Source organism: Pongo pygmaeus, chromosome 16 (genome assembly GCF_028885625.2).
Source record: "Pongo pygmaeus isolate AG05252 chromosome 16, NHGRI_mPonPyg2-v2.0_pri, whole genome shotgun sequence".
In the NCBI taxonomy this organism is placed as follows: Eukaryota; Metazoa; Chordata; class Mammalia; order Primates; family Hominidae; genus Pongo; species Pongo pygmaeus.
The window spans coordinates 10,454,944-10,468,788 of record NC_072389.2 but is presented as its reverse complement, the minus strand read 5'-3'; positions in this window follow the sequence as shown (position 1 = coordinate 10,468,788).

Here is a 13,845-nt window from a genome sequence, read left to right as displayed (position 1 = left end):
TGTGGAAAGGAATGTGGAACGGAATGGAATGGAATGTTGAATGGAATGTGGAATGGAATGGAATGGAATGTGGAAGGGAATGTGAAATGGAATGTGGAATGGAAAAAGGAATGGTGTGGAAGGGAATATGCAATTGAATGTAACGGAAGTTGGAATGGAATGTGGAGTGGAATGCAAAAGAATGTCGAATGGAATGGAATGCATTGTGAAATGGAATGGAAAGGAATGCAGAATTGAACTGGTAATGAAATGTGGAATGAAACGTGGAATGGTATGTGGAATGGAATGTGGAATTGAACTGAATGGAATATGGAATGGAAAGTGGAATGGAATGTGGAATGTAATGGAATGAAATGTGGAATGAAATGTGGATTGCAGTTGAATGGAATGCGGAGTGGATTGGAATGTGGAATGGAATGTGGACTGGAATGCATTGGAATGTGAATTGGATTGTGTGATGGAAAGGAATGGAATCTGGAATGGAAAGTGGAATGTAATGTGGACAGGAATGCAATGGAATGTGGAACGGAATGTGGAATGAAATGGAATGGAACGTGGAATGGAATGTGGAATGGAACGGAATGGAATGTGAAATGGAATTTGGAATGGCGTGGAATGGATTGTGGAAAGGAGTGGAATGGAATGTGGAATGGAATGTGGAATGGAATGTAGAATGAAATGTGGAATGAAATGGAATGGAAAGTGGAATGGAACGTGGAGTGGAATGTAATGGAACATGGAATGGAACGTGGAATGGAAAATGGAATGGAATATGGAATAGAATGTGAAATGGAACTTGGAAAGGAATATGCAATGGAATGTGGAAAGGAACGTGGAATGGAATGGAATGGAAAGTGAAATGGAACGTGAAATTTAATGGATGGAATGTGGGGTGAAACTGGAATGGAATGTGCAAAGGAATGTGGAATGGAACGTGGAATGCTATGTAATGCAATTTGGAATGGAACGTGGAATGGAATGTAATGAAATGTGGAATAGATTGTGGAATGGAATGGAACGGAACCTGGAATGGATCAGTGATTGGAAGGGGGAATGGAATGTGGAAATTAATGGAATGGAATGTGGAATGAAAAGGAATGAAAAGTGGAAAGGGATGTGGAAAGGAATGTAATGGTATGGAATGCGGAAAGGAATGGAATGGAATGTGGTATTCAAAAAATGGAATGTGGAATGGAATGGTATGGAATATAGAATGGAATGGAATGGAAAGTAATGGAATTTGGAAAGGAATGGAATTTAGGGTGGAATGCAAAGGAATGGAATGTGGATTGGAAAGAATTGGAAAGTGAAATTGAATGGAATGGAATAGAATGGAATGTGAAATGGAATGTGGAATTGAATGTGAAATGGATTGTGAAATGGAATGTGGAACGGAATTAAATGGATCGTGGAATGGAATGGAATGGAAAGTCGAGAGGAATGGAATGGTAGCTGGAATGGAAAGTGGAATGGAACTTGCAATGCAACGTGGAATGTAACGTGGAAGGAATGTAGAATGGAATAGAATGGAATGGGTAATGGAATTTAATGGAATGCAGAATGGAAGCTGGAATGGAAAGTGGAATGGAACTTGCAATGCAACGTGGAATGTAACATGGAAGGAATGTAGAATGGAATAAAATGGAATGTGTAATGGAATTTAATGAAATACAGAATAGAATGTGGAATGGATTGGAATGGAATGTGGAATGGAATGTGGAATGGAATGTACTGTGTAATGGAATGTAATATATGCTATTTAATATGGAATGGAATGGAATGGAATGGAATGTGCAGAGGAATCTGGAATGGAATGGAATAGAAAGTGGAATGGAACATTGAATTGAACGTGGAATGGAATGCGGAACGGAACGTGGAATGCAACGTAAAATGAAATGTGGAATGGAATGGAATGCAATGTGGAATGGAATGCAATGTAATGTGTAATGGAATGAGAATGGAATGGAATGAAATGAAACTGAATGTGGAATAGAATGGAATGGAATCTGTAATGGAAAGGAATTGAATGTGGATTGAAAAGGAATGATATGGAATGCGGAATGGAATTGAATTGAATGGAAAGGAATGTGGAATGTAATGGAAAGTAGTGTGGAAGAGAATGGAATGAAACGTGGAATGCAATGTGAAATGGAATGTGGAATGGAACGTGGAATGGAATGTGGAATGGAATGTGGAATTTAATGGAATGGAATGGGGAATGGAATGTGGAATGGAATGGGGAAAGTAATGTGAAATGGAATGAGGAATGGAATCAGGAATGAAATGGAAAGGAATGTGGAATCAAATGGAAATGAACGTTGAATGGAATGTGGAATGGAATATAATGAAAAGCGAAAAGTATTTTGGAATGGAATGTGGAATGCAATACTATAGAATGTGGTATGCAATGTTGAATGGAGTGGAATGGAATGTGGAATGGAATGTGGAGTGGAATGGAATGTGGAATGGAATGTGGAATGGAATGTGGAATAGAACGCAACGGAATTTGCAATTGAATGTGAAATGGAATGTGGAATGGAACATGGAATTCAACGTGGATTGGAATGGAATGTAACGTGGAACGGAATGTGGAATGGAATGGAATGGAATGTGGCATGGAACGTGGAGGGGAATGGAATGGAATGTGGAGTGGAATGAAATGGAATGTGGAATGGAATCTCGAATGCAATGGAATGGAATTTGGAATGGAATTTTTAATTTAATGTGGAGTGGAATGTTGAATGGATCGTGGTATGGAAAGTGGAATGGAACTTGGAATGGAATGTAAAATAGAATGTAATATGGAATAGAATGGAATGTGGAATGGAATGGAATGGAAAGGAATGGTATGGAATGGAATGGAATGTGGAATGGAATATAATGGAATATGTAATGAAAGGATGAATGGAATGGAATGGAATGTAGAATTGAAGATGGAATGGAATGGAATGGAATGTGGAATGGAATGTGGAATGGATTGTAGAATGGAATGGAATGGAATGTGGAATGGAATGGAATGGAATGGAATATGGAACGGAAAGTGGAATTGAAGGGAATGGAACGTGGAATAAAATGTGGAATTGAATGGCATGGAATGTGGAATGCAAGAGAATGGAATGTGGAATGCAAGAGAATGGAATGTGGAATTGAACGGAATGGAATGTGGAATGGCATCAAATGGAATGTGGAAGGTGTGGAATGGAATTGAATGGAATGTAGAAGGAATGGAATGGAATGGAATGGAATGGAGTTGAATGGTATGTGGATTGCAACGGAAAGGAATGTGGAATGCAATTGAATGGAATGTGGAATTGAAGTTGGAATGCAATGGAATGGAATGTGGAAAGGAATGTGGAAAGCAGTGGAGTGCAATGTGGAATGGAAGGTGGAATGGAATGGAATGAAATGTGTAATGGAATGGAAGGAAAATTGGAATGAAACGTGGAATGGAACATGGAATGGATCTTGGAATGGAACGAGGAATGGAAGGTAGAATGGAATGGAATGGATTGTGGAATGGAATGGAATGGAATATGGAATGGAATGTGGAATGGAAAGAAGAATGGAAAGTGGAATGGAACATCGAATGCGATTTGGAATGGAATGTGGAATAGAATGTAATGGAATGTGGAATGGAACAGATTGGAATGTGGAATAGAATGGAACTGAACGTGGAATGGAAAGGAATGGAATGTGCAATGCAATGGAATGCTATGGAATGTTGAATGGAATGGAATGCAATGGAGTGGAATGTGTAATTGAATGGAATATTCAATGGAATGGAATGGGATGTGGAATGGAATAGAATGGAATGTGGAATGGAATGGAATGGAATGTGGAGTGGAATGGAATGGAATGGAATTTGGAATGGAATGCACTGGAATAGAATGAAATGTGATGGAATGAGGAATGTACCTTGGAATGGAAGATGGAATGGAATGGAATGGATTATGGAATGGAATGGAATGGACAGTGGGATGGATTGTTGACTGAAATGGAATGGAATGTGGAATTGAATGTGGAAAGGAATGTGGAGTGGAATGTGGAATGTAATGTAATGTGGAATGGAATGTGGAATCTAATGGAATGGAATGTGGAATAAAATGTGGAATGGAATGTGGAATGGAAAATAATGTAATGTGGAAGGGAATGTGGAATTGATTGGAATGGAATATGGAATGGAATATTGAATGGAGTGCAATGGAATGGATTGTGGAACTGAAGATGGAATGGAATGGAATGGAATGTGGAATGGAATGTGGAATGGAATGTCGAATGGAATGTGGAATGGATTGTGGAATGGAATGGAATGGAATGTGGATACAAATGGAATGGAATGGAACGTGGAATGGAAAGTAAAATTGAATTGAATGGAAAGTAGAATAGAATGTGGAATGGAATGGAATGGAATGTGGAATGGAATGGAATGGTATGCGGAATGAAATGGAAAGGAAAATGGAATGGAATGGAATACAATGGAATGAAATCTGAAATTGAAGTTGGAATGGAATGCAATGGAATGTGGAAAGGAATGTGGAAAGGAATGTGGAATGGAAGGTGGAATGGAATGGAATGGAATGTGGAATGGAATGGAATGAAACATGGAATGGAAGTTGGAATGGGTGGTGGAATGGAACTTGAAATGGAACACGAAATGAAAGGTGGAATGGAATGGAATGGATTGTGGAATGGAATGTAATGGAACTTGGAATGGAAAGGAATGGAATGTGTAATGGAAAGGAATGAAATGTGGAATGCCATGGAATGGTACGGAAAGTTGAATGGAATGGAATCGATTGTGCATTGGAATGGAATAGGATTGAATGTGGAATGCGATTGAATGGAATGTGGAGTGGAATTGAATGGAATGAAATATGGAATTGAATACAATGGAATAGAATGAAATGTACTGGACTGTGGAATGCACCGTGGAATGGGAGGTGGAATGGAATGGAATGGATTGTGGTATGGAACGGAATGGAATGTGCAATGGAAAGGAATTGAATGTGTAATGCAATGGAATGGTATGGAATGTGGAATGGAATGGAATGCAGTGGAAAGGAAAGTGCAATGGAATGCATTGGAATGTGGAATAGAATAGAATAGAATGAGAAAAGGAATGGAATGGAATGTGGAGATGATTGGAATGGAATGGAATGTTATGTGAAATGCAATGCAATGGAATAGAATGAAATGGAATGGAATGTGGAAAGGAATGTCCAATGGAATGGAATGCAATGGAATGTGGAATGGAATGGAACATGGAATGGAACGTGGAATGGAACGTGGAATGGAAAATGTAATGGATCATGGAATTGAAAGTGAATTGGAATTTGGAATGGAAGGTGGAATGGAACCTGGAATGGAAGGGAAAGCAATGCAGAATGGAATATGGAATGGAACTTGGAATGGAAAGAGGAATGGAATGGAATGGATTGTGGAAAGGAATGTGCAATGGAATAGAATGGGATGGAATGGATTTTGGAAAGGATTGTAAAATGGAATAGAATGGAATGTGGAATGGAATGTGGAATACAATGGAATGTAATGTGGAATGGAAAGAAGATTGGAATGGAATGGATTGTGGAATGGAATGGAATGGAATGTGGAATCGAATGTGGAATGGAATGCAATGGGATGTGGAATGGAATGTGAAGTGAAATGGAATTTAATGTGGAATGGAATGTGGAATGGAATGTGGAATGGAATGGAATATAATGTGGAATGAAATGTGCAATGGAATGGAATGGAATGTGGAATGGAATGTGGTATGGAATGCGGACTGGTATGTGGAACGGAATGTGGAATGCAACATAATGTTATGTGGAATGGAATCTGGAATGGAAAGTGGAATGAATTGGAACGGACTGTGGAATGGAACGTGGAATGCAACGTGCAATGGAACATGGAATGGATCGTGGAATGGAAGTTGGAAAGGAATGTTCAATGGAATGTGGAATGGACCGTCGAATGGTATGTGCAATGCAATGTGAAATGGAACGTGGAATAGAATGGAGAGGAACATGGAATAGAACTTGGAATGGAATGGAATGGAACGCGGAATTGAATGTGGAATGGAAAGTGGAATGGAATGGAATGGTTCATGGAATGGAAAGTGGAACGGAATGGAATGTGGAATGGAATGTGGAATGGAACGTGGAATGGAATGCGGAATGGAATGGAATGGAATAGGGAATAGAATGTTTAATGGAATGTCAAATAGAAAGTTATGGAATGTGGAATGGAATGGAATGGAATGTGGAAAGGAATTTAATAGAATGCAGAAAGGAATGTGGAATAGAATGTAATGGAATGTAAGGGAATGTGGAATGGAATGTGGAAAGGAATGAAATGTGGAATGGAATAGAATTTAATGTTATAGAATGTGGAATGGAATGGAATGGAATGTGGAATGGAATGGAATGGTATGTGGACTGGAATGGAATGGAATGTGGAAAGGAATGTGGAAAGGTGTGGAATAAAATGTGGAATGCAAGGTGGAAAGGAAAGGAATGGAAGGTGGAATGGAATGGAATGAAACGTGGAATGGAACGTGGAATGCAACGTGGAATGGCACTTGGAATGGAATGTGGAATGAAAGGCAGAATGGAATGGAATGGATTGTGAAATGGAAAGGAATGGAACGAAGAATGGAACGGAATTGAATGTGTAATGGAAAGGAATGGAATGTGGAATGCCATGGAATGATATAGAATGTTGAATGGAATGGAATGTGTAAGAGAATGCAATGGTATGTGGAATGGAATAGAATGGAATGTGCAACGAAATGGAATGGAAGGTGGACTGGAATGGAATGGAATGGAATACGGAATGGAATGCAATGGAATACAATGAAACGTAATGGAATGTGGAATGGACCATGGAATGGAAGGTGGAATGGAATGGAATGAATTGTGGAATGGAATGGAAGGGAAAGTGCAATTTAAAGGAATACAATGTGTAATGAAATGGGATGGTGTGGAATGTGGAATGAAATGGAATTTAGTGGAATGGAATGTGCAATGGAATGGATTGGAATGTGGAATGGAATAGAATAGAATGTGGAATGGAATATAATGGAATGTGGAGAGGATTTTAATTGAATGGAATGTGGAATGCAAAGTAATGGAATAGAATGAAATGGAAGGGAATGTAGAATGGAATGTGGAATGGAAAGGAATGCAATGCAATGTGGAATGAATGGAACGTGGAATTCAATGTCGAATGGAACGTGGAATGGAATGTGGAATGGAATGTGGAATGGAATGTGAAATGGAATGTGGAATGGAACCTGGAATGGAATGGAGTGGAATGTGGAATGTAACGTGGAATGGAACGCGGAATGCAATCGAATGGATTGTGTAATGGAATGTGCAATGGAATGGAATGGAATGTGGAATGGAATGTGGAATACAAAGTGGAATACAATGGAATGCAATGAGGAATGCAAAGTGGTTTGGAATGGAATGGAATGTGGAATGGAATGAGATGGATTGTGGATTCGAATGTGGAATGGAATGCAATGGGAAGTGGAATGGAATGTGGACTTAAATGGAATGGTATGTGGAATTGAATGTGGAATGGAATTTGGAATGGATTGTGGAATGGAATGGAATATAATGTGGAATGGAATGTAGAACGCAATGGAATGGAATGTGGAATGGAATGTGGAATGGTATATGGAATGTAACATGGAATGGAACAGAATGTAATGTGGAATGTAATGTGGAATGTAATGTGGAATGGAAAGTGTAATGGAATGGAAAGGAAAGTGGAATGGAATGTGGAACACAATGGAATGGAACGTGGAATGCAATGGAATGGCACATGGAATGGAATGCACAATGGAATGCAAAGGAATGTGAAAAGGAAAGTGCAATGGAATGTGGAATAGAATGGAATGGAAAGTGGAATGGAATGTGCAGTGGAATGGAATGGAATGTGGAATGGAATGTTGAGTGAAATGTGGAATGGAATGTGGAATCGAATTGAGGGGAATGTGGAATACAATGTGGAATAGAATTTGGAATAGAATGGAAAGGAATGTGTAAAGTAATGTGGAATAGAATGTGGAATGGAATATGGAATGGAATGAAATGGAATGTGGAATGGAATGGATTGGAATTTAGAAAGGAATGCGGAATGGAATGCAATGGAATGTGGAATGCAACGGTATAGAATGTGGAATGGAATGCGGAATGGAACAGAATGGAATGTGGAATAGAATGTGGAATGGAATTTGGAATGCAAGGCGGAATGGAAAGGAATGGAATGTGGAATGGAATGTGGATTAGAGAGTGGAATGGAATGTGGAATGGAACGGAATGGAATGTGGAACGGAATGTGGATAGAAATATGGAATGGAATGGAATGGATTGTGGAATGGAATGGAATGTTATGGAATATGGAATGGAATGGAATGGAATGTGGAATGGAACGTGGAAAGGATCGTGGAATGGTATGTGGAATGGAACGTGGAATGGAACATGGAATGGAACGTGGAATGGAAGGTGGAATGCAATGGAATGGAAAGTGGAATGGAATGTGGAACGGAAAGGAAAGGAACGTGGAATGGAATGTTGAATGGCACGGAAAGGAACATGTAATGGAATGTGAGATGGAATGGAATGGAAAGTGGAATGGAAAGTGGAATGGAACGTGGAATAGAATGTGGAATGTAATGTGGAATGGAACGTGGAATGTAACTGAATGGAATGTGGAATGTAATGGAACGGATTGTGGAATAGAGTGGAATGGAATGGAATGTGGAACAGAATGGAATGCAATGGAATTTAATAGGGAATGGAATGGAATGGAATGTGAAATGCAATGTAATGTAAAGAAATGAGAAATTGAATGGAATGGAATTGAATGTGGAGTGGAATGGAATGGAAGCTGGAATGGAATGGAATGGAGAGTGGAATGCAATGCGGAATACAATGTACAAAGTAATCTGGAATGGATTGGATTCTAATGTGGAATGGAATGTTGAATGGAACGTGGAATGTAATGTGGCATGAAATGGAATGTATTGTGGAATGGAATGGAATGGAAAGGAATGTGGAATGGGATGGAATGGAAAGAAATGTGGAAGGGAATGTGGAATGGAATGGAATGGAATGTGGAATGGAATGGAATGGAAAGTGGAACGGAATGGAATGGAATGTGGAACGGAATGGAACGTGGAGTGGAATGTATTGGAATGAGAATTAGAATAGAATGGAATGTGTAATGCAATGGAGTGGAATGGAATGGAAATTGAAATGGAATGTAGAATGCATTGTGAAATGGAATGTGGAAGGGAATGTGGAATGGAAAGTGGAATGGAAAGAAATGGATAGTGAAATGGAATGTGGAAGGGAATGTGTAATGGAAAGTGGAATTGAATGAAATGGATCGTGGAATGGAATGGAATGAAACGTGGAATGGAAATTGGAATGGAATGGATTGGAATGTGGAATGGAATGTGAAATGGAATGTGGAATGGAATGTGGAAAGGAATTGATTGGATTGTGCAGTGGAATGTGGATTGGAATGCAATGGAACGTTGAATGGAACATGGAACGGAACGTGGAATGGATCGTGCAATGGAACATGGAAAGGAACGTGGAATGAAAACTGGAATGGAATGGAATGTAATGTGGAATGGAATGTTGAAAGGAAAGGAATGGAATGAGGAATGGAATGTGGAATGGAATGGAATGGAATGTTGAATGCAATGGAATGGAATGTGGAAAACTTTGTGGAATGGAATGTGGAGTGGAATGGAATGGAATGTGGAATGGAATGAAATGGAATGTGGAATGGAATGTGGAACGGAATGGAATGGAATGTGGAATGTAATGGAATGAAACGTGGAATGGAATGTCAGATGGAATGGAATGCAAAGCTGAATGCAATGGAAAGGAATGTGGAATGGAATTTGGAATGGAATGGAATGGAATGTGGAATGGAATGTGAAACGGAATGTGATAAGGAATGTGGAATGGAATGGAATGGAATGTGGAATGGAGTATTAAATGGAATGTTGAATGGAATGTGGAATGGAATATGGAACGGTGTGGAGTGGAATATGGAATTGAATTGCACGGAACGTGGAATCGAATGTCAAATGAAATGGAAATGATTGTCGATTGGAATGCAATGGATTGGGGAATGGAATGTGAAATGGAATGTGAAATGGAATGGAAAGAAATGTGAAAAGGAATGTGGAATGGAATGTGGAATGGAATGGAAAGGATTTTGGAATGGAACGGGGAATGCATAGTGGAATGGAAGGTACAATGGAAAGTGCAATGGAATGAGTAATGGAACGTGGAATGGAAAGAAATGGAACTTGGAATGCAACGTGGAACGGAATGGAACGCAACATGGAATGGAATGTGGAATGGAATGTTGAATGGAACGTGGATTGGAATGTGGAATGGAATGTAATGGAATGTGGAATGCAATGTGGAATGGAATTGAATGTAATATGGAAAAGAATGTTGAATGGAATGTGGAATGCAATGGAATGAAATGTGGAATGGAATGCAACATGGAATGGAATGTGGAATGGAATGTGGAATGCAATGGAATGAAATGTGGAATGGAATGTGGATTTGAATTAAATGGAATGTGGAATGGAATGGAATGGAATATGGAATGGAATGTGGAATGGAATGTGCAACGGAATGTGGAATGGAATGTTGAGAGGAATGCAATGGAATGCGAAACGGAATGTGGAATGGTATGGAATGGAATGTGGAATGGAATGTGGAATGGAATGGAATGGAATGGAACGTGGAATGGAGTGCAATGGAATAGAATGTAATGTAAGGTAATGTGGAATGGACCGTGGAATGGAAGGTGGAATGGAAAGGAATGGATTGTGAAATGGAATGGAATGGATGGTGGAATGGAAAGGAATGGAATTTGTAATGGAAAGGAATGTAATGTGGAATGCAATGTAACGGTATGGAATGTGGAATGGAATGGAATGTGCAACGAAATGGATTGGAATTTGGAATGGAATAGAATCAAATGTGGAATGGAATGGAATGGAATGTGGAGAGGATTGGAAAGGATTGGAATGTGGAATGGAATGCAATGGGATAGAACGAAATGGAATGCAATATGGAATGGAATGTGGAATGCAATGGAATGCAATGGAATGTGTAATGGAAAGGAACGTTGAATGGAATGTGGAATGGAATGTGGAATGGAACGTGGAATAGAATGGAATGCAATGGAATAGAATGTAATGGAATGCAATGTTGAATGGAATGTGGAAAGGAATGGAATGCAGTGGAATGTGGAATGGAATGGAACGTGGAATGGAACGAGGAATGGAATGCGGAATGGGATGTGGAATGGAAAGTTATGGGATGTGGAATGGAATGGAATGGAATGTCGAATGGAATGGAATGGAATGTTGAATGGAATGTGGAATGGAATGGAAATGAATGTGGAATGGAATGGATTGTAATGCATTGTGGAAAGGAATGTGGAATGCAATGAAAAGGAATGTGGAATGGAAAGGAATGGAATGTGGAATGGAAAGGAACATGGAATGGAAAGGAGTGCAATGTGAATTGGAATGGAACGGAATGTGGAATGCAATGTGAAATGGAAGGTATAATGGAATGTGGAATGGAATGAAATGAAATGGAACGGAATGTGGAATGGAATGTGGAAATGGAATGTGCAATGGAATGCGGAATGGAACGTGGAATGGAATGGAATGGAATGTGTAATGAATCGTGGAATGGAATGGAATGGAACGTGCAATGGAATGTGAATTGGAATGTGGAATGGAACCTGGAATGCAACGTGGAATGGAATGGAGTGTAACGTGGAATGGAACTTGGAAAGGAACGTGGACAGGTACATTGAATGTAACGTGGAATGGAAAGAAATAGAATGTGGAATGAAATGAAATGGAATGGACTGTGGAAAGGAATGTAGAATGGAATGTGGAACAGAATGTGGAATGGAATGTGGAATGGAATGTTGGATGGAATGTGCAAAGGAATGCGGAATGGAACGGAATGGAACATTCTAAGGACTAGATTGGAATGTGGAATGGAATGTGGAATGGAATGTGTAATGGACAGTGGAATGGAATGTGGAAATGAATGTGGAATGGAACGGAATGGAATGTGAAATTGAATGGATTGGATTGTGGAACAGAATGTGGAATGGAATGTGAAAAGGAATGTGGAATTGAATGGAATGGAATGTGAAATGGAATGGAATGGAATGTGGAATGGGATGTGGAATGGAATGGAATGGAATGGAATGTAGAATGGAATGTAATGGGTTGTGGAATGGAATCTGGAAAGGTATGTGGAATGGAACGGAATGAAATGTGGAACGGAATGTGGAATGGAGTGTGCAATTGAATGTGGAATGTAATGTGGAACGGAATGTGAAATGGAATCTGGAATGCAATGGAATGGAATGTGGAATTGAACGGAATGGAATGTGGAATGGGTTGTGGAATGGAATCTGGAATGGAATGGAATGGAATATGGAATGGAATGTGGAATGGAATGGAATGGAATGTGGAATGGAATGTGGAATGGAGTGTGGAATGGAATGTGGAATGGATGGAATGGAAAGTGGAATAGAATGTGCAATGGAATGTAGCATGGAATGTGAAATGTAAGGAATTGACTGTAGAATTGAACGTGGAATGGAATGCAATTGGACGTGGAATGGAACGTGCAATGGAAAGTGGAATGGAGAGGAATGGAACGTTTCATGGAATGTGGAATGGAATGTGGAAAGGAATGGAATGGAATGTGGAATGGAAGGTGAAAAGGAATGTGGAATGGAATGGAAAGGAACGGAATGTGGAATGGAATGTGGAATGGAATGTGGAATGAACGTGGAATGGAACGGAATGGAATATGAAATGGACTATGGAATGGATTGGAATGGATTGTGGAATGTAATGTGGAATGGAATGCGGAATGTAATGTGGAAAGGAATCTGGGATGGAACGGAATGGAATCTGAAATGCAATGGAATGGAATGTGGAATGGAATGTGGAATGGAATGGAAAGGATTGTGGAATAGAATGTGGAAAGGAATGTGGAATGGTACGGAATGGATTGTGGAAGGGAATGGGGAATGGAGTGTGGATTGGAATGTTAAATGGAATGTGGAATGCAATGCGGAAAGGAATGTGGAAAGGAATGTGGAAAGGAACAGAATGGAATGTGAAATGGAATGGAATGGTATGTGAAATGGAATGGAATGGTATGTGGAATGGAATGGAATGGAATGTGTAATGGACGATGGAATGGAATGTGGAAATGAATGTGGAATGGAACGGAAAGGGAAGTGGAATAGAATGGAATGGAATGGAATGTGGAATGGAATGGAATGGGTTGTGGAATGGAATCTGGAAAGGTATGTGGAATGGAACGGAATGAAATGTGGAACTGAATGTGGAATGGAGTGTGCAATTTAATGTGGAATGTAACGTGGAATGGAATGTGAAATGGAATCTGGAATGCAATGGAATGGAATGTGGAATTGAATGAAATGGAATGTGGAATGTGTTGTGGAATGGAATCTGGAATGGAATGTGGAATGGAATGGAATGGAATCTGGAATGGAATGTGGAATGGTACGGAATGGAATGTGGAATGGAATGTGGAATGGAGTGTGGATTGGAATGTTGAATGGATGGAATGGAAAGTGGAATAGAATGTGGAATGGAATGTAGCATGGAACGTTAAATATAAGGAACTGACCGTGGAATTGAACGTGGAATGGAATGGAATTGGACGTGGAACGCAACGTGCAATGGAAAGTGGAATGGAGAGGAATGGAACGTTTAATGGAATGTGGAAT